At 41.3% G+C, this 21925-nt stretch overlaps 1 protein-coding gene across 3 annotated transcripts in view; it reads right to left on the bottom strand.

Annotated features, from left to right (window-relative positions):
• Positions 1 to 21925, bottom strand: part of LOC134346855 (low-density lipoprotein receptor-related protein 1-like) — a 2119020-nt gene that overhangs the window by 374645 nt on the left and 1722450 nt on the right. The gene's annotated exons all lie outside the window — the stretch shown is intronic.

Genomic DNA, 21925 nt, shown 5'->3' with positions numbered 1-21925 from the left:
AGAGGAAAAATAAGGTAGTGTTCATGGATTCCTAGACTTCCTTGCCACCCCTGACCCCTCAATGAGGACAACTTTATGTTCTTCTGATTACCCCTTCCACAACCAGTTCCTTGGTCTTGAATGATATTGAATGCAAGTTGTTGTTGCACTCCTATCCATCACAGCACATCTATTTAATTTCTGTAACATCTCTCTGTTGCCAACTAGATTCTGCCAATAACACTGGAGAATTTATAGATGGTTTTTGAGCTGTGCCTAGTCACATGGTCATGAGTGTAGAGAGAGTAGAATGGTGGGCTAAGCATGCAAGCATGAGGTCTATCTGTGCTGATCTGAAAAAGAAGTACACTGCATCTGGCTAGTGGGCCAAAATTATCTTAAGCCAAAATGTGAATAAAACCAGAATTGAGATTAACAATGGTTATGTACTTTGCAAGGATAACAATATTATTTTGCTGAATGCATTCAATCAGAAAAAATTGTGTACAGTTGGTTAAAAAAATGATTTAGCTTTGACCACTGTTGGAATGGCAGATTCATATATTCTTATATACCACATGTCAATGGCTGCATCTTAATAATAATGTTAAACTAGAATACAACTTAAATATTAAGGTTTAAACCAAATCAGCAGCATAACAATGCAGTACTCCTTCATTACTGCAACTGTCAATCTAGGTTACGTGCTCATGGTGAGGTGATGTTTGAACCAGCCACATTTTGATTGAACAGTCAAATCATCATGAATTCAACACAATAACACTTGATATAAGTTAATTAAAATGCCAGTCTGTCACGATAATAATCAGTGCCCTGTTCAAAATATTCTAACCCAAACTTAATTCTAGACAGACAGATGAATTTATGCAGAACTTCAAATTACATAATCAATAGAAGGGACATTGACAGGTTTATTGATTGAGCAGTCAAATCGTCATGAATTCAACACAATAACACTTGTGGAATACTGTAGAAGCGGTAAGGAACTGTTATTATGTTTTAATGCATCATACAAATGAAGGGAAAGTGTCTGTTAATTGTGGCAGGGACTGCACCCTGCCAAAGAAAGAAACAGTTATAATAGAGCACTATTCACTAAACTTCAACAAGGTAAGTGAAATCCTTTACCACATAGCCAGTACACTAACTTAATGTATGTTCATGAATTTCCGCTGCTGTAGCCCATCCACTTCAAGTGTTGTGCTTTAGAGGTGTCATCTGCATGCCACCTTTGTAATGTGTAGTTATTTGAGTTACTGTCATCTTCCTGTCAGTTTGAGCCAGTCTGACCACTCATCTCTGGCCTCTCTCAAGGTGTTTTTGCTCACATAACTGCCACCACCTAGATTTATTATTTTGCTTTTCGCATCATTTTCTGTGAACTCTAGAGACCGCTATATGTGAATATCGGCAGTTTCTGAGATACTCAAATCACCCTGTCTGGCACCAACAATCACTTCACAGTCAAAGTCACTTAGGTCACATTTCTTCCCCGTTTGATGTTTGGTCCGAACAATTGAACCTCTTGACCAAGTCTGCATGCTTTTATGCAAAGAGTTGCTGCCACATGATTGATCAGATATATGCATTCATGAACAGATGTGTAGCTGTGTGTAATAAGGTGGCTACTAAGTGTATACTTGTTCACAAAAGTAATTGCTTGAACTTGGTAAAGCTTTAAGCAGCTACTTACTTCAAGGGGCATAAAGCTAGAATGACAAAGCACTTCTTGGATTATGCGCTCTTCATAGCAGATGTAAATGTTGGAATGATATTTCAAACTTATGAAATACTGAATTAAATTGTTGTATACTAATAATTTAAATTTTTATTTCAACCCAGTGTATATTACATGCATTGGACATGTAGATTCCTAACCTAAGCAAAAGGGATGTGCATTTTCTGCAAATATTTTCCCACCTTGTGGCATTCTGAAATTGGGAATTTATTAACACAGTAATTATTGCATTAAATTAATGGATGCTTTCACTTCAAAGGAAATGGCTAGCATACAACTCAAAACTGTCTGCTATAATTCATATTGTAGCATTATGAATTTCTGGCTACATGACTACACACTGCAAATGTAGCCAATGTAACCCAGCTGATAAACAGAACAGCCACAGATACAGTTGCCTATATAAAGTATTCACCCCCCCCCCCGGGAGTTTTCATGTTTTATATTTTTACAACATTGAATCACAATGGATTTAAGTTGGGATTTCTGACACTGATCAACAGAAAAGGACTCTTTTGTGTCAAAGTGGAAACAGATCACTAGAAAGTGATCTAAATTAATAACAAATATAAAACACAAAATAATTAATTGCATGTACTCACCCCCTTTAATAAGACATACTGAATCATTACTGGTGCAGCCAATTGGTTTTAGAAGTCACATAATTAAGTAAATGGAGATGTGTGTTTTAGAGACCTGTGTGTAAACAAGGTGTTTCAATCGATTATAGTAAAAATACACCTGTATCTGGAAGGCCCAATTGCTGATAAGTCAGTATCTTGGCAAAAACTACACTACTCCAAGCAACCCTGTGAAAATGTTATTGAAAACCACAAGTCAGGAGATGGATACAAGAAAATCTGCAAGTCACTGAATATCCCCTGGAGTACAGTTAAGTCAATCATTAGGTAATGGAAAAAAATATGGCACAGCTGTAAATCTGCCTAGAGCAGGCCGTCCTCAAAAACTGACTGACAGTGCAAGTGGACTATGAGAAAGGCCAACAAGAGAACTCTCACAACTCTTGAGAAGTGACTGAGATGGGAGAGACAGCACATACAACAACCGTTGCCCGGGTGCTTCACCAGTCACAACTTTATGGGAGACTAGCAAAGAGAAAGCCACTGTTGAAAAAAACTCACGTGAAATCTTGGCTAGAGTTTGCCAGAAGTCACCTGCAAGAAGGTTCTATGGTCTGATAAAACCAAAAAATGAGCTTTTTGGCCATCAGACTAAATGCTATGCTTGGTGTAAGCCAAACACCGCACATCATCAAAACCACACCATCCCTACCGTGAAACATGGTGGTGGTTGCCTCATGCTGTGGAGATGCCTCACTGCAGCAGGCCCTAGGAGGCTTGTGAAGGTAGAAGGTAAAATGAATGCAGTAAAATGCATTTTCCTGGAGGAAAACCTGATGCAGTCTGTAAGAAAACTGCGACTTGGGAGAGGATTTGTTTTCCAGCAAGATAATAACCCCAAGTATAAAGTCAAAGCTGCACAGGAATGGCTTAAAAACAACAGAGTTAATGTCCTGGAGTGGCCAAATCAAAGTACAAACCTCAATCCAATTAAGAATTTGTGGCGGGACTTGAAAAGGGCTGTTCACTCACAATCCCCATGCAATCTGACAGAGCTTGAGCAGTTTTGTACAGCAGAATGGGGAAAACTGCAGCGTTCAGATGTGCAAAGCTGATGGAGACCTATCTACACAGACTCACGGCTGCAATTGCTACCAAAGATATATCTACTACGTACTGCCTTGGAGGGAGTGAATGCTTACAAAATCAATTATTTTGTGTTTTATATTTCCAATTAATTTAGACCACTTCCTACAGATCTGTTTTCACTTTGATATGAAAAAGTATTTTTCTGTTGATGAGTGTCAAAAAAAGCCAAATTAAACCCACTGTAATTCAATGTTATAAAACAATAAAACACGATAACTCCCAAGGGTGGGGTGAATACTCTTTACAGGCACTGTATGTTAACATTAAGGTAAGGTGATTCTAGAAGTTTAATGTTGCATGAAGCGGTATAATTGACAATTCAAGACTATCTTCTAAGATTTTCCAAAACACTAAGTAATATTTCCATAAAAAGCACATTATTTCTGGAGGCAATTGTGTATCAATAATGGTAATCAAACTGACGAGCTACAGAAAAGTTGCTTACATAGGAAATAGGCTTGCTAAAAGTATAAATAAAATTAAAAATCTTGAATTGAAAAGTATTTTCTTGTGAGATCTACAAACATACATTAATTACCACAACAGGTCAGAATTATCTAAGTCAATGACTATCTTTTATGAAGCTCCAAGGATGAACAATACCAGTAAGGTTATTTCCCTGAACAAGCATTGCGGTACTGAACTGGCTGTAATCAAGATCATGAATGACATCCCGAATGACCATAACCATAGTGTATTCAATCTTCCCAATCTGTAACCTTTGTTATTGCAGGCATTAACCTTCTCCAAATTCACCCTTGCACTGTCCAGCTGCTAATATGGGGTCAAAGGAATACATAATTCACAGAGTAATGACAGATGCCATTTAACACAAGGATATGAAATTTAAGTATGAGGGATGCACTGTGGGTTTCTTGCATTGTCAATCTAAGGAAACACTGTATTCGTTGAACAAGGACATGGCTTAGTTTAGGATTTAGGTAGCATGTTCTGGATGACCTAACTCAGAGTGTAAGAAATGGAGATTAGTTAATGTTGTGGTGTTCGTCAAGCTTGACAATTAGGTTGCAGATGTTTTTTCAGCAGTCGAGGTGACATCCCCAGTGCACAGTTGTTGTTTCTGTCTGGGATTGCTCACATTTATAATGGCCCCTGTTGACTTGCCTCAGTCTTAATTTAGCTACCTCTTCAGTTGACCTTTGAATTCTACTGGCTCACGTTTCTAACATATTTTGATATGTTTGTTTATGGTGTTATCAGAAGAGAACTACGCTTCCAAAATTCTCATGCCTGCTTTGTGTTTACCTATGCCAGAACCTCTGCAGTGTATCAGTTAAAGTCGTGTCCTTCTCAAGATATCAACAACTGCACACTGAGGATGTCACCTTGACTGGTGATGAAACATCTGCGAGCAAATAGCCAGGCTCGGTGAACATTGCAACTTCAAACACCTCAACCCAAGCTACCAAAATTCGCCACCATCCTAAATGGAGGTCCTGCCTGAGGGAATTATTGGGTTGATGATTTTAACATTACCAAAACCTGGATAGCAGTTTCAGAACTGATAGGTTGAGGAGGGATCTAAATAGTGGACACAGGTAGTCCCTGTGATAGAATAGTTACGCTGCAGTTCCACTGAGGATCAAATAGAACACTAAATTTATATGGAGTGTTGTTCAGAATGGGGAATGACAAAACAAGTAAATAGAAGTCATTGTTAGGAAGCACAATGAACTATCCAGGCCAAAAGGAATGAATGTATTCTTTAAAATTATTAGTTTAATAAACATTATTATTCATTATTAAAAGTCAGAATGTGCTGGAAATAGTGCAGGTCATTGGGATCACCTGAAGAGGGAGAGCTGAAGTTGAAACTTCAGGTCAATGACTTTTCAATTGTGTGCATCTAGAATGTGACATGGGATTTACAGGTGATGATGGGAGGAGAAAGAGAAATCTTTGGAACTCCAAGGCAACTGAGCTGGAACAGGAAAGAAAGCGAATGCGGGGTATTTTCAGACGATGAATGGATAAACAAGAAAAATACATTGAAGAGAGAGTTCCACTTGGCTAGGGAGAGCAGGTTTGACTTTGGAGAAGGTTGCTGTCAACCTTAGCAAACGTTACGACCTAGACAGATTGAATGAACACAGGAGTGCATTTGTCATTTTGATTAGAGCCAGTTCAGTTATGTAGGGCTTTTAAGGGAAGAAAACCTGATTGGTGTTGTTCATTATTTGTGAACTAGCAGTGCTAACACAGATAGTTTGGATTTATGCCATGCCATGTCACAATAGATTAAATGGAACAGATATGTGCTAGTACTTTAGTAACGGAAAAATCTATGAGTTTTCTGTCAAATAGCTTAACAAATGATTACTAGATATTTTATTGAAAGCCTGGAAGGCAAGGTACCTAATGGTAAGCAGATGTAAAAATTAATTTGATTATCGTCATATTTAACTTATTTGCTATTATTCTGTGCATTTTTAATGAAAGGTGATTAGTATAGAGGTTAAGTTTTATAAATTTACATATCAACATAAATTGCTTCGATATTTTAATGGATTATGCCTCTTTTAAAGGACACTTCAGATGTAATGCTTCTCGAACATAATTTCATACCCTACAACTTTCACATGAAAGATCTTCCTTAAATAGTTCAAAAGTATGTCTTATCAAAAGTATCTTGTATCTTGCCAAGCTTAATAGACACGTGGCAAGAAGTGTATTAGTGACTTTACCAACAGTGAGCACCTTTAAATGAAAACAGATATAGGAAGGATTACTGATTAAATACTTACAAGACAGAAAGCAACAGCTTATGATTTAGTAAGGCAATACACAGTGATCACATCATTATCCCGCCAAATGCCATCTATCACATTTACAGAGGTTAACGATGATGGATTACCATTCACACTGAAATGCAGCTTGTAAATAATGTCACATTGCTCTTCAACTGACTTTCCTGAAGTGCTCACAGACAGCTAATCAATGCCACAAGAACCTATTTTAAACAAATCTCTCCTTTGGAATGTACTGAAGGGATCACAAGACTGACACCGTGGGAACAGTCTTTATAAAACTGACCCACTGATCCTGCTGTTCAGCCGGGGAAGCACTAGCAGCATATTCAGTCTTCAGTAGTAATTTATTCTTAACTTTGCAATTGGTTGCAAACATGGAGTATTAGCAATGAAAGTTTGCAGGTTTCATTGCCATGTTATTGTGGGGATACTTTGTACCAGTCCTAAAGAGCCTCGAGCAAATGTTTCATGAAACAAACCACTGTCACTGAATTAGAACAATGTTATTTCTCAGTCATTAAAAGCCCAAAAACCTAGTCTTTACAAAGTGCATTAAAGAGAAAGGCAAACAACAGGAATTCTGCAGATGCTGGAAATTCAAGCAACACACATCAAAGTTGCTGGTGAACGCAGCAGGCCAGGCAGCATCTCTAGGAAGAGGTGCAGTCGACGTTTCAGGCCGAGACCCTTCGGCAGGACTAACTGAAAGAAGAGCTAGTAAGAGATTTGAAAGTTTCAGATCTCTTACTAGCTCTTCTTTCAGTTAGTCCTGACGAAGGGTCTCGGCCTGAAACGTCGACTGCACCTCTTCCTACAGATGCTGCCTGGCCTGCTGCGTTCACCAGCAACTTTTATGTGTGTTGCTTAAAGAGAAAGGGTTCATTTATGTTAGGAACGCCAGACATGTAGGAGTTGTGTATAGTTGTCAGTCAGTAGCCTCTTACCTTTTTAGCTTTAGTGGTCAAGTTAAATTACTTCAATAACTCTTAATATGATTTTTAGAACAGCGTTCAACTGTTGGTATAGCCTTGGAGTAGCCTTGGCAAGAAAACGCAGTGAATTTTGTTAATGATACACATTGTTACTGTAGTCCAAGTTTTGCTACAGACTGGAATGGGATGCATCATTAAATGGGAAGATGCAAGTGACAATGAACATTGTGTAATCTCCCCTTCTTATGATTCAGCAACGATAGTTGTTCACAAAGATCCCATCAGCATTTTCTCTGAAAGCACATCTTATTTTATCTTCTTTGCTCTATTCCAAATCTACCCTCCATCCCATGTCCCACCCAGCTAAATGTTGCCCCTTTGCAACTTAAGCCAAAGGACAAGTGTTGGCTTTACTGACCACATATGTAAAAATCTTGCTTTTGCTTCAGCCAGCTGTACAGTGTTAACCAGCATGCCTATTGTTCAACACTGGATGATCAGCAAAGTAATCCATTTTTGTTAGCCTGTTCATATCTCGGTACTTTTTTCTCCAATTTAATCAAAGATCAGAGTGGAGTGAGGGAAACAGAATTGTGAGGGGAACTTAGGAGCAGGCAGGGAACTAAATGTAGGTTAGAAACCAGGCCTTAGCTCACAGACTTCTGTATTTAATCCAAGTAAATCTGACTGCGATTGGAAAACACCCTTAAGATAAAGGTTAGTAGGGATGACCTAGTTAGTAATTTCAATCTGTAAATCAGTCATTAGAAATTGCATTAGCGGAAACTGGCATTTTAATTCACAATGGTTTTCCCTTTGAATGACTTTCTTTACAAATGTTAAGTTTTGAAATTATTTATGTCTTTGTTAATGATTTTAAGGCTGTTGATGTACTAGGTCAAGACCCTTCGGGTAGAGGTCAGATGAAGGGTCTTGACCTGAAATGCCTATTTCCCTCAGTAAGTACAGCCTGACATGCTGAGTTCCTCCAACTTTGCATGTGTCTCAGCAAATTGCGTGATATAGCTGAGAACAATGGTAACAACTGGAATACAGCCATAGAGGTATAGAAAAGTACAGCACAGAAACAGGTCGTTCGGCTCACTTAATGCATGCCAAACCATTTAAACTGCCGAGTCTCATCAACCTGCACCCGGACCATCGCGCTCAATACCCGTCCCATCCATGTACTTATCCAAACTTCTCTTAAGCTCTGATATCAAGTTTGTGTGCACCACTTGGGCTGGCAGCTTGTTCCACACTCTCACGACCTTCTGAGTGAAGTAGTTTCCCCTCAAGCTCCCCAGAAACATTTCACCTTTCACCCTGACCCCATGACCCAACCAACCTCAGTGGAAAAAGTCTACTTGCATTTACCCTATCTATATCCCTTGTAATTTTGTATATCGCTATCAATTCTTCTCTCAATAGTAGAGCTACTAGGACTTGATGTTTCAATCCCTATGGTAAGTTGGCACTCTCGATGTTGGCAGTGGGTTTGAAGTGGTGACAAGGAGGGAGGGTAGGTACGTCATTGGGGTCATCAGGTGGGCACCCTCCTTCTTTGATGTTTCGTTGATAAGCCCACGACGTCTCCAGAGGGCTCAATGGTGCTACCTGGCATCTCAATACACCCCACTCAGTTCCATAACCTCCTGTCTTCATCTTGCAGCCCATTTGTTATCTTTCCTTTTAATCCAAATCCAATTGCTGCTTTCTTCTGCTGTATTTGACAAGGACTTGATTGCTTGTTGGAGGGAGTGACCCCTCACCCCCACCTTCTTCAATAGACTGGTCATAGAAGTAGCAAAAAATCCCCTGCATCCCACTTCTACAGGGAAAATCTTGGTCTTCCAGCCATTCTGGGCAGTTACAGTTGCCAGTTCAGAGTACTTGGTCTTTTCCTCTCATAAGCTTCTTCGACACCATCTTCCCATGGTACTGTCAATTCCACAACATACATTCTACATTCCAGTGAATGAAGTCCTAACTTATTCAATCTTTCCTTATAACTCAAATCCTTCAGTCCCAGCAACATCCTTGTAAATTTTCTCTCCTTCAAGCTGATTTACATCTTTCCTGAAGGAAGGTGACCAAAACTGTAAACAATGTTCCAAATTATGCCTCACCAACGTCTTATACAACTTCAACATAATATCCATCTCCTGCCCTCCATATTTTGATTTATGAAGGCCAATGAGCCAAAAGCTGTCTTCATTACGCTGCAGGGTAACAAAACTGGTGTAAATGTAATTCACAAGCACTGACATTGAATTGGGTTTCACTTATAGAGGCTGGTCTGATGTGATGACGCAATTATATATAGGACTGTTACCGTGCTTTGTTTTTAGTGTTTGCATTATGATAGATGATTTGCTATGGTTTTGCTTAAACATAAAATGCCTGGGCTGTTTTATTAGTAAAAACCTACATTGGTGACCCTGATGCTGTAGGAGAATTCCAGAGTTATTGAACACATTAGCCAATGAAGTCGTTTAACTGCCAGAGTTTAGGGAGCAAAATACCGACACTTGGTTTATACAAGCTGAAGCCCAATTCGAGCTTTGAGAAATCTCCACTGACAACACCAAATATTTCTATGTGGTTTCCTCGTTCAGAAAGTCCATGGCTGCGAGAGTGGTGAGTCAAATGGAATACCCGCCTGAACGCGATAAATACCGATTGCTGAAAACTCATTTTTTACGGACTTTTAGACTATCGGAGTCTGAGCATGCCAAGCAGTTGCTCTCCTTGCCCAGCCTCAGTGATGCTAATCCATCAAAATTAATGGACCACATGCTGGCTCTCCTGGAAAAATCACCATCCTTGTTTTATTTTTAAATAACTCTTCATGCAGCAAATGCCGGGTCAACTTTGTACAGCCCTCGCTAATACATCTATGAAGGACTATAGGGGGTTTGCTAAAGTGGCTGATAAGTCTACACTCAGCTAGGCAGGGGTGCATTATTCTTCCTCCTTTCTCTACCTCAATAAGCCCAGTCAGCAAGGCTCCCAACATAACAACTCCCACAACTGTGAAACAGAGGACATTGGGCCTGTCTTTTTACCATACTCGTTTTGCTACGAATGCTAGGAAGTGTCGACCACCTTGCAACTTTGACAGAGCCAATGCATTGGGGCATCAAAGGTCTGTGAACACCATGGATTCCAGCTGCCAGTGTCATCTGCTGTTCATTACGAACATCCTTTCAGAGTGACACTTCCTGTAGGATACGGATGCTTAAATAAGTGTGCCGCCAGCATCACTTATTGATGAGAAGGCAAAGAGTGATGAAACCTCACTAGAGGCTGCCATCGGAAGCAGGATTGAGACTTATGACACGGGTGATGCTCTGCTTCAGTAGGCGATGTTACATGTGGAACTTCGTTCTGGCTAAAGTGGCTGTCTTTCAGCTCAGAGCAGATTTTCTATGTGCCCAACGACTATTAGTTGAACTTAAGAAATGCTTGTTTGTGGATGTCAACGACTTTGGGCTGTTAGCCTGATCCCCCACAGTAAATTTCCCACAACAACTCTGTCAAATGCATGCCCCACCTCATGTGAGTTTACTCAAGTGCTGGGCAAATTCCCAAAGCTCACCAAACCCACATTCTCCACTACAGTCACAAAACTTGGAGTGGAGCACCATATTTCTACAAATGGCCCGCCAGCCCATACCACTGCACGTAGACTGTACCCTGTAAAGCTGGCAACTGTGAAGACCGAGTTTGCCAACATGGAAAAGCTTGGCATTGTACATTTGTAGAATAGCTCCTGGGCTTTGCTCCTCCATATAGTCCCTGAGTTGCTATGCAATGGCAGTAGCTGACACCTTAAAGAGGTCACCACACTTGATTGTCACCTGTGATTGTCCCACACATACAGGATTTTTTGTCACGTTTAGCCAGTAAGTTAATTTTTTCCAAAGTCATTCTAGTTAGGGGTTACTATCAGGTGTCTGTGTGTGCTCGGAGAACATTCCCAAAACGCTGTGAATAACCTGTTTGATCTCTTTCAGTTTCTACGCATGCCATTTGGGCTGAAAAATGCAGCACAGGCTATCAACGGCTGATGAACTCTGTATTAAAAGACGCAAACATGAGGAAATCTGCAGATGCTGGAAATTCAAGCAACACACATCAAAGTTGCTGGTGAACGCAGCAGGCCAGGCAGCATCTCTAGGAAGAAGTACAGTTGACGCTTCGGGCTGAGACCCTTCGTCAGGACTAACTGCATTCTCGCTGGCATTGCTTAAACACGTGCCTGTGAGCAGTCATTTGCAAGATGAGTTCTATGGTATCGGAAAAGCCTAAAAGAGCTCGTAAGGGTGTTACGCTTAGCGTAAAACTAGACATAATTAAGCGTTTTGATCGTGGTGAACGAAGAAAGGACAAAGTGAGTTTGGCTTGTGGAAGCTGACGAACATGATGTTGAAGAGGTTTTGGCATCGCATGACCAAGAACTGATGGATGAAGAGCTGATGCAATTGGAAGAAAAAGGGATAACAATCGAAACCAAATGCAGTACAGAACTGAACGTGAGGCAACTACGTGAGATTTTCGCTGCAATGATAAAGTACGACTTTAATTTTGAAAGGGTACGTAGGTTTAGGGGATATTTGCAAGATGGTTTGAGTCCTTACAAAGAACTATGTGATAGAAAAATGCGCGAGGCTCAGCAGTTAAGAAAGCCTTCCACATCAGCCACAGCAGACGACGAACCTCGACCTTCGACATTGAGGCGGGCAGTCATAGGAGAAGATAACCTGCCTGCCCTAATAGAAACAGACAATGAAATGACACCCCAGTGTCCCACCAACCCAACCGCCAGGCCACGGACAGATACTGATTTGCGGAAAATGCAACAGTAGCCAGGAGGCACACAGCACATCTTTAAGAAAAAAGCTGAAATATACATGCTAATTAATTAGGTGCCGCCCGACACGTAATTGTCGACCCAGATCAGAGACGATGCAATCGGAAATCGGCACTGATCTGGGCCAACAATTACGTGCTGGGCGGCACCTAATTAATTAGCATGTTTGTTTCGGCTTTTTTCTTAAAGATGTGCCGTGTGCCTCCCGGCTACTGCTGGACGCCCACATGCTTCGTGGATTGGTATCGGTTGGTGGCCTGGAGGGTGGGGGCCACTGCACCACCCCAGCCTGCGACGACTCAGCCTAACACACCATCATCAGTGTGCTCGGCGCTGTCCTGATTCCCGTAGTGATACTACACTGTACATACATTATTTCTACTTTAGATAGGCTGTGTATTTTTATGTGTTATTTTGTATGATTTGGCAGCTTCAAAGCTTAAAGGTTACTGGACAGCGCTTGCGCCGTGTTTTTGCCAACAGCGCTTGCGTGAGATTTTCGCTACAGAGAACAGTGCAGTAATGATTGTGGAAAAGTATTTCTACTTTATATAGGCTGGGTATTTATCATACCATTCCTGCTTTTACTATATGTTACTATTAGTTTAGGTTTTATGTGTTATTTGACATGATTTGGTAGGTTATTTTTGGGTCTGCGAACGCTCACAAAATTTTTCCATATAAATAAATCGTAATTGCTTCTTCGCCTTACGACATTTCGGCTTACGAACCGTTTCATAGGAACGCTCTACGTTCGGATGGCGGGGTAATCCTGTATCCAGTCCCTTAGAATAGCTTCCCTGGCCATGGTGGATTTAAAATATGGAAGAAATAGTCAAACTCAAATGGGTCAAGGTCAGTGGAAGCAGACGGATCAACTGTCTTTGCTCCTGCCGTGTGCTTAGAGATGGAGGCTGCCATTTCGTGGAATTGTTTTATGTCTTCCATCTTGTGAGATGAATTTGCTTTGCTTTCTGTGGTTTAAAGTAGACACAACGATGCTTCAGGTAATATGCTGAACTAGAGATCAATTCCAAAGAAAGTTATTTGATATAACATAATTAGTCATAGTCATACTTTATTGATCCCGGGGGAAATTGGTTTTCGTTACAGTTGCACCATAAATAATAAATGGTAATAGAGCCATAAATAGTTAAATAGTAATAAGTAAATTATGCCAGTAAATTGTGAAATAAGTTCAGGACCAGCCTATTGGCTCAGGGTGTCTGACCCTCCAAGGGAGGAGTTGTATAGTTTGATGGCCACAGGCAGGAATGACTTCCTATGACGCTCTGTTCTGCATCTCGGTGGAATGAGTCTCTGGCTGAATGTACTCCTGTGCCCACCCAGTTCATTATGTAGTGGATGGGAGACATTGACCAAGATGGCATGCAACTTAGACAGCATCCTCTTTTCAGACACCACCGTGAGAGAGTCCAGTTCCATCCTCACAACATCACTGGCCTTACGAATGAGTTTGTTGATTCTGTCGGTGTCTGCTACCCTCAGCCTGCTGCCCCAGCACACAACAGCAAACATGATAGCACTGGCCACCACAGACTCGTAGAACATCCTCAGCATCGTCCGGCAGATGTTAAAGGACCTCAGTCTCCTCAGGAAATAGAGATCGCTCTGACCCTTCTTGTAGACAGCCTCAGTGTTCTTTGACCAGTCCAGTTTATTGTCAGTTCGTATCCATATGTTATGATATAACATAAGTTTGATATAATATGCAGGTTTGTGAATGTCAGACTTGGTGCCTACCTGGAATGATTCGAGCTGGTTACTAAAGAGAACAAAGAGCCATAAGTTACCGACTGTCTCTTGCTGGGAAGAGGGCAATACATGGATACTGGCCTGGAGCAGAGCCAATTAAAAAAATGTTAAAGGTCAATCAGATAACCTACAGCCAATGATATTGGAATGCAATATTTGGATTGGTAAGGAATGAGTTTAAAAGTGGACATGTCGAGCATGCTATTAGCCATGACTCTCCTGAGAGAACTACCATCACAACGAAGAACCCCCACGGCAGAGGCTGGGCGGAAAAAGGATCGTTAATCTATTTCGAAATAGATCCCCTATTTCGGTGTTATAAATTGGAAAAGTGGTCGGAGTGAGTATTGGAACAGAAGGAACAGTAGAATTCATGCTGTAAGTTGTTGGCCCGGGGCCAACATAGTTAAGTTGTTGTTTGTGCAAAGACAATAAAGTGTGGGCCTCGATTCATTACGACTTGCGTAGTGAATTTCCTATCGAGTTCCGTTGATGAACGATCAACACAATAACTTTCCCACTACTGATGTCAGGCCCACTGGTCTACAATTCCCTGGTTTGTGTCTGGAGCCTTTCATAAACAGAGGTACATTACCTCTCCTTCAGTACCTCGGTGCCTCACCTGTCGCAAAGGAAGATATAAATATCTCTGCTGGAGCCCCTGAAGTTACTGCACTTGGCTCCCACAAAGGTCTGAGGGAACAACTTGTCAGGCCCTGGGGTTTCATCCACCCTGATTTGCCTCAAGACAGCAAACATCACCTCTTCTGTAATCTATATAGGGTCCATGGCCTCGTTGCTATTCTGCTTCACTTCAGTAGACTCTGTGTCAGTCTCTCAAGTAAATAGAGATGCACAAAATCGATTTAGGATCTCCCCCATCTCTTTGGGCTCCATGCATAGATTGCCATTCTGATCTTCCAGAATGCAAGGGACCAATTTTATTCCTTACAAATCTTTAGCTCTTAACATATCTGTAGAATCCCTTAGGATTCTCCTTTACCTTTTCTGTTTGGGCAAACTAGTACCTTCTTTTAGCCCTCCTAATTTCTTGCTTAAGTGTTCTCTTTGTATTTCTTATACTCATTTGTTCCTACCTGCCTATACCTGCAATGCACTTCTTTTTCTCTTAACCAAGGTGTCAATATCTCTTGAAAACAAAGGTTCACTAAACCTATTATCTTTATCTTTTATTCTGACAGGTACATTCAAGCGTTGCATACTCAATATTTTACTTTTGAAGGCCTCTCTCTTACCCAGTATACATTGCCAGAAAATAGTCTGTTCCATCCACACTTGCCAGACTCCTTCTGATATCATCAAAATTGCCATTTCTCCAATTTAGGTCTCAACCCACAGACCAGACCTATCTTTTTTCCTTTTTACTTTGTAACTAATGGCATTATGCAAAGATGCAAAGTGTTCCCCTACACAAACTTCTGTTGCCTGCCCTGTTTCATTCCCTAATAGGAGATCAAGTATTGCACACTCTCTTGTTAGGACTACTATGTACTGATTCCGGAACATCTTTGACGAACTCTACCCCACCTAGTCCTTTTACAATATGGGTGTCCCAGTCACTATGTAAAAAGTTAAAATCACCTACTATAATAACCTGATGCTACTTGCAACTGTCTGCAATCTCTCTACAAATTTGTTCCTCGAAATCCCAGACTATTGGGTAGTCTATAATATAAGACCATAAGACATAGAAGCAGAAATTGGTCCATCGAGTCTACTCTGCTATTTCATCATGCTGATCCCATTTTCTCTCAGCCCCAATCTCCTGCCTTCTCCCCATATCCCTTCATCCCCTGAGCAATCAAGAATCTATCAAACCCTGCCTTAAATACACATACAGGCTTGGCCTGCACACCACTTTCTGGCTAAGGAAATTCCTGTTCATTTCTGTTATAAAAGGATTCTGCTCTATTCTGAGGGCATGTCCTCTGGTCTTAGACTCTCCCACCATAGGACATCTCCACATTCACACAGTTAAGCCACTTCAATATTCGATAGGTTCCATTAAGGTCACCCTGAAGTAAGGCACTTAATCAGACATTGTTCTAGTCTGCGCGAGGAGTGGTGCCCCACATAGACTTCCAATCTGCGCCTTGTAAGGCATAAAAATGCCCAACGCAGGCCTCTCATGGTCTGAGTGGACGTTCTCTCCCTCCCCAAGGTCACCCCTCATTCTTCTGAATTCCAGTGAATACAGGCCCACAGCCAGCAAACTCTCTTCATATGACAAGCCATTCAAACCTGGAATTGTCTTTGTGAACCTCCTTTGAACCCTCTCCAGTTTCAGCACATCCTTTCTAAGATATGGGGCCCAAATTTGCTCACAATACTCCAAGTGAGGCCTCACCAGTGCTTTACAAAGTATCAACATTACAGCCTTGCTTTATATTCTAGACCTCTTGAAATTAATGCTAACATTACATTTGCCTTCCTCACTACAGATTCAACCTGCAAACAGTAGTAAACTATATATATATATATATATATATATATATATATATATATATATATGTTGTAACTGGGTTAACTGTCTGGACACGCCCCTCTGCTGACTGCCCCTGTGGCTCCTCCCACAGGTCCCTGAATAAAGGTGATTTCGCCTTGCTCCTCCTCCTCAGTCCAGGGGCAGACACTCAGCATGGAAGTCATACTTTACTGTGAATAAAAGCCTTTCAGTATTTACCCTATTTCAGTCTTTTGGAGTAATTGAAGGTGCATCACAAACTAACCTTTAAAGAATCCTGCACAACGGCTCCCAAATCCTTTTGCACAACTTTTTTTTTCAGAAAATAGTCAACCCTTTAATTTCTTCTACCAAAGTGTATGATCATACACTTCCTGACACTGTATTCCACTTCCCACTTCTTTGACCATTCTCCTAATCAGTCTAGGTCCTTCGGTAGCCTCTCTACTTCCTCAAAACTACCTGCCCCTCCACCTATCTTCATATCATCTGCAAACTTTGCAATAAAGCCATCAATCCCATCATCCAAATCATTAACAAATAATGTAAAAAGAATCAGTCCCAACCAGACCCCTGTGGAACACCATGAGTCACTGGCAACCAACTAAAAAAGGCTCCCTTTACTTCCAGTCTTTGCCTTGTGTCCAGCCAGCCTCAGCTTTATCCATGCTAGAATCTTCCCTGTTATATCATGAGCTCATAGCTTATTAAACAACCTCATGTGTGGTACCTTGTCAAAGGCCTTCTGAAAATCCAAATACACAACAATTGATTCTCCTTTGTCTATTCTGCTTGTTACTTTTTCAAAGAATTCCGACAGATTTTTCAGGCAAGATTTTCCCTTGAGGAAACAATGTTGACTATGGCCTATTTTATCATGTGCCTCCAAGTACCCTGAATCCACATCCTTAACAATCAACCCCAACAGCTTATCAATCACTGAAGTCAAACTAACTGGACTATAGTTTCCTTTCCTCTGCCTCTCGCCCTTCTTGAAGAGTGGAGTGACAGTTACAATTTTCCAGTCTTACAGAACCATTCCAGAATCTAGTGATTCTTGAAAGATCATTATTGATGACTCCACAATCTCTTCAGCCACCTCCTTCAGAACCTTGGGGTATACACCATCTGGTCCAGGTGACTTATGTAACTTCAGACTTTCAGCTTCCCAAGAACCTTCTTTCTAGTAATGGTAATTTCACACACTTCAAGACCCCTGACACCCGGAACTTTCATTATACTGCTACCATCTTCCACTGTCAAGGCTAATGCAAAATATTCACTCAGTTCATTCACCATTACCTTGTCCCATCCTTACTACCTCTCCAGCATCATTTTCCAATCTCGCCTCCCTTTCACACTTCTTATATCTGAAGAAGCGTTTGCTATCCTCTTTAATACTATTGGTCAGCTTACTTTTGTATTCCATCTTTACTTTCTTAATGACTTTTTAGTTGCCTCCTGTTGGTATTTGAAAGCTTCCCAATCCTCTAATTTCCCACTAATTTTTGCTCTATTATATGTCCTCCCTTTGGCTTTTATGTTGCCTTTGATTTCTCTTGTAACCCATAGTCGTGTCATCTTGCCTTCAGAATACTGTTTTCTCTTTGGGATGTACATGTCCAGTGCCTTTCAAATTGCTTCCAGAAATTTAAACCATTGCTACTCTGGCATCATCCCTGCCGGTGTTCTTTTCCAATCAATTCTGGCCAACTCTTCTCTCATGCCTCTGTAATTCCCTTAACTCCACTGTAACACTGATGCACCTGGCTTTAGCATCCCCTTCCCAAAATTCTGGGTGAACTTGGTCATATTATGATCACTTGTCCTTCAGGATTCTTTTAAATTAAGCTACCTAATGAATTCTGGATCATTGCACAAAACCCAATCCAGAATAACTGATCTCCTCATGGGCTCAATCACTCGTTGCTCTAAAAAGCTATCTTGTAGGCATTCTAGAATTCTCACCTCTTGGAATCCAGCACCAACCTGATTTTCCTAATCTGTCTGCATATTGAAATCCCTATCATAATTGTAGCATTGCCCTTTTGGGATGCATTTTCTATCTCCCATTGTAATTTGTAGAACACATCCTTACTACTGTTTGCAGGTTCACATATAATTCCCATCTGGGTCTTTTTACCCTTGCAGTTCCTTAACTCTATCCACAATGATTCAACACCTTCTGAACCTATGTCACCCATTTCTAAGATTCAATTTCATTTTTTACCAACAAAACACTGCCACCCCCTTTGACATCCTGCCTGTTCTTTTGATACAATGTGTATCCATGGACATTAAGCTCTCAGCTATAATCTTCTTTTAGTCATATCTCAGTGATGCCTACAACACCATAAATGCCGATCTGTAACTGTGCTACAACTTCATCTAACTTATTCCATATACTGCACACTTTCAAATATAACACCTTCAGTCCTGTATTCACCTTTTTTCGATTTTGTCCACCTTTTATGTTGTAACTCATCCAGTTGACTGCAGTTTTGCCCTATCAACAGCCCCTCCTTGCTAGCATCAATATAGCCTCATTAGCGTGGTCATACATTTTTTAATCCTCAGTTCCATCCATAAAGCCTCACTAGACGAGTTCTCCAGTCTGTCGTGACTGAGCACAGCTGTGACATTTTCCCTGACTAGTAGCATCACCCTTCCTCCTTAATCCATCCCAGTCTGTTGCAACTAAAACAACCAAACCCTGGAATATTGAGTTGCCTTCCTGCCACTCCTGCAACCAAGTCTCACTAATGGCTACAATGTCATAATTCCATGTGTTGATCCATGCCCTGAGCACATCTGCCTTTCTAACAATACTTTGTGCATTAAAATATACACAGCTCAGAACATGCTGAATCTTTTGATGACAGACTTTATCCAAAGTCTTAACAGCATCTTTCTCCACAACCTCTCCACTGTCTGTTCTGGCACTCTAGTTTCCATCCTCCTGCAACTCTAGTTGAAACTTGCCCCCATTCCTGAGCAGCACGAGCAAACCTTCCTGCTAGAATATTAGTCTCTCTTCAGTTCAGGTGCACCCAACTCTTCTATACAGGTCCCACTTCCCCGTGATCCAAAGATCATGTGGTTCCTCCTACACCAACTCCTTAGCCATTTGTTAAACTGCATGATCTTTCTATTTCTGGCCTCAATAGCACATGGCATGGGTAGCAATCCTGAGATCACAACTCTGGAGGCCTTGCTGTTAACTTAGCACCTAACTCCCTGAACTCACTTTGCAGAAACTCATCATTCTTCCTACCTATGTCATTGGTATTCACAAGGACCCTGAACCTTCGCTGCTCACCCTCCCAATTAATAATGTTGAGGACACAATCCGAGATATTCTGGACCCTGGCTCTCGGGAGGCAACAAACCATCTGGGAATCTTGTTCTCGTCCACAGAACCTCTTTTTTTGTTTCCCCCAACTAATGATTTTCTTATCACCACAGCGCACCCCTTCTCTCCTTTCCCTTCAGAGTCACAGAGCCAGACTCAGTGCCAGAGACCTTACCACTGTGACTTTCCTCTGCTAGGCCCTGAGTCTAGAAATCTGAAACTGATTGTAATCTTGTTAGAAATGTTTGGATGGTCTGCGTGTGTCCTGACATTCCAGATCCAAAACTTCATTTGGTGGAGAGCAAGTTGCCTGTGTGAAGTCTCTTTTAACATAGGGTGATTGTTGCAAACTATCTTCACAGAATCCCGTGGCAAGGGTGTCATGGTGAGCACTAGCAGTGACTGAACCCAAGTGTAGAGGAATGGTAGACTCCCATGTAGAGAGGAAACAGAAGGTTATAAATAGGAACGCCAACAGAACATCAGTGGCACAGCTGAACAAGCGACGCTGCAAGACAAATATTCTCTGCACAGGACCCCGCAGTGAGCACTAATCTATAATCGCCAAATACAGAAAACTCATTCTAGTCACAACTAACTTGAAAAGATTAAAGAGCGAGCACGGGGCTTAACGTCTGTACCAAACACAGGTACTTGAGAAGCCTAGAAGCCCACACTTTACAACTCACCACAGAGCTCATGACAAAGGGGACCTAAGACAACCAAAGCCCATGCCCTCCTGGATGGATATTAATGCTTACACATTAGTGCACACATTTTGCTGTGTTACGAACTGTAACATTTTAGAAATAAACCAGCAGCAAGAGATTTCACACTGAGTCGGGTTTTAATGTTAAAACTACTATTTTTATTAGTATCTACTTATAATATCGTAACTTAACCAAGATGAACAAATGTTCACAGTGTTATGTGTATATATATGTGTAAATATAGCTCCCAAACTATGTTGAGCTTGGGAAAACAATGCTTAGAGTCTCGAGATGGTAAAGTAGGAAAGTTCAGACATCCCCAGAATAAATGATAGGAGAGAGATATTTGTAATCCAGGGTGAAACGTAGACAAAAGGTGGTTATGTCGAATTCCACAGGTAAATGAAAGTATCGTCGTCAAAGATCTTGGGTCTTGTCCGTCGCGTTGTTCCAAGTCCACATACGAGTTATCACTGAAAGTAACCTGTCACAGGGTATTGTTTTCAAGTGGTTGCCACACAACATACCCAGGCAAGGGTTAACACATAGTGGTCTCCACAGGATATCCCGAAAAATCCACTCCTTTGGATTTTACAAAGTGACAGACACACATTCTTCATGCACTCTGTGCCGATGTTCAACCCACCCTTGTGGGCATAACAGAGTTCCAAACCCCAGCTTCCCCTGTCTCTCCCTCGACTGAAGGTCACTCTCTGTATATGAGTTTAAGTTTGCAGCAGCCCGTGACGACGTCATACTCCCCCCTCACTTAGGCACTCTTAAAGCAACAGTCCACAGTAAACAAAACCTGTAGGTTTGTAACAGCTGCTCACCACAGGCAGAAATGTGGTTTCAAGCAGACAGATCCTTGTTCATTGACATCATTCAAAGGGAGTAAAAGTACAGCTTAAATTTCCATGATGTATTTGACCATTTAAAAATGCAACTAAAAATGGTTGACTATCTCCAGCATCTTAAAAGATGCAAGAAAATTTTAAAAAACTGGAAGCAATCAGCAGGTGAGGTAACATTTAGGTGAGAAAGAGGAATATTTAAATATTTCCTGGATTCTTCAACAGAACTAAGAATGAGTGAACAACAAACAACAGGAATTCTGCAGATGCTGGAAATTCAAGCAACACACATCAAAGTTGCTGGTGAACGCAGCAGGCCAAGCAGCATCTGTAGGAAGAGGTGCAGTCGACGTTTCAGGCCGAGACCCTTCGTCAGGACTAACTGAAGGAAGAGTGAGTAAGGGATTTGAAAGTTGGAGGGGGAGGGGGAGATCCAAAATGATAGGAGAAGACAGGAGGGGGAGGGATAGAGCCAAGAGCTGGACAGGTGATAGGCAAAAGGGGATACGAGAGGATCATGGGACAGGAGGTCCAGGAAGAAGGACAGGGTGGGGGGGGACCCAGAGGATGGGCAAGAGGTATATTCAGAGGGACAGAGGGAGAAAAAGGAGAGTGAGAGAAAGAATGTCTGCATAAAAAAAAAGTAACAGATGGGGTACGAGGGGGAGGTGGGGCATTAGCGGAAGTTAAAGAAGTCGATG

The sequence above is a fragment of the Mobula hypostoma genome, chromosome 5, assembly GCF_963921235.1.
Source record: "Mobula hypostoma chromosome 5, sMobHyp1.1, whole genome shotgun sequence".
Lineage (NCBI taxonomy): Eukaryota > Metazoa > Chordata > Chondrichthyes > Myliobatiformes > Myliobatidae > Mobula > Mobula hypostoma.
The sequence above is the reverse complement of the archived record's forward strand: the minus strand, read 5'-3'. Positions and strand labels throughout refer to the sequence as shown.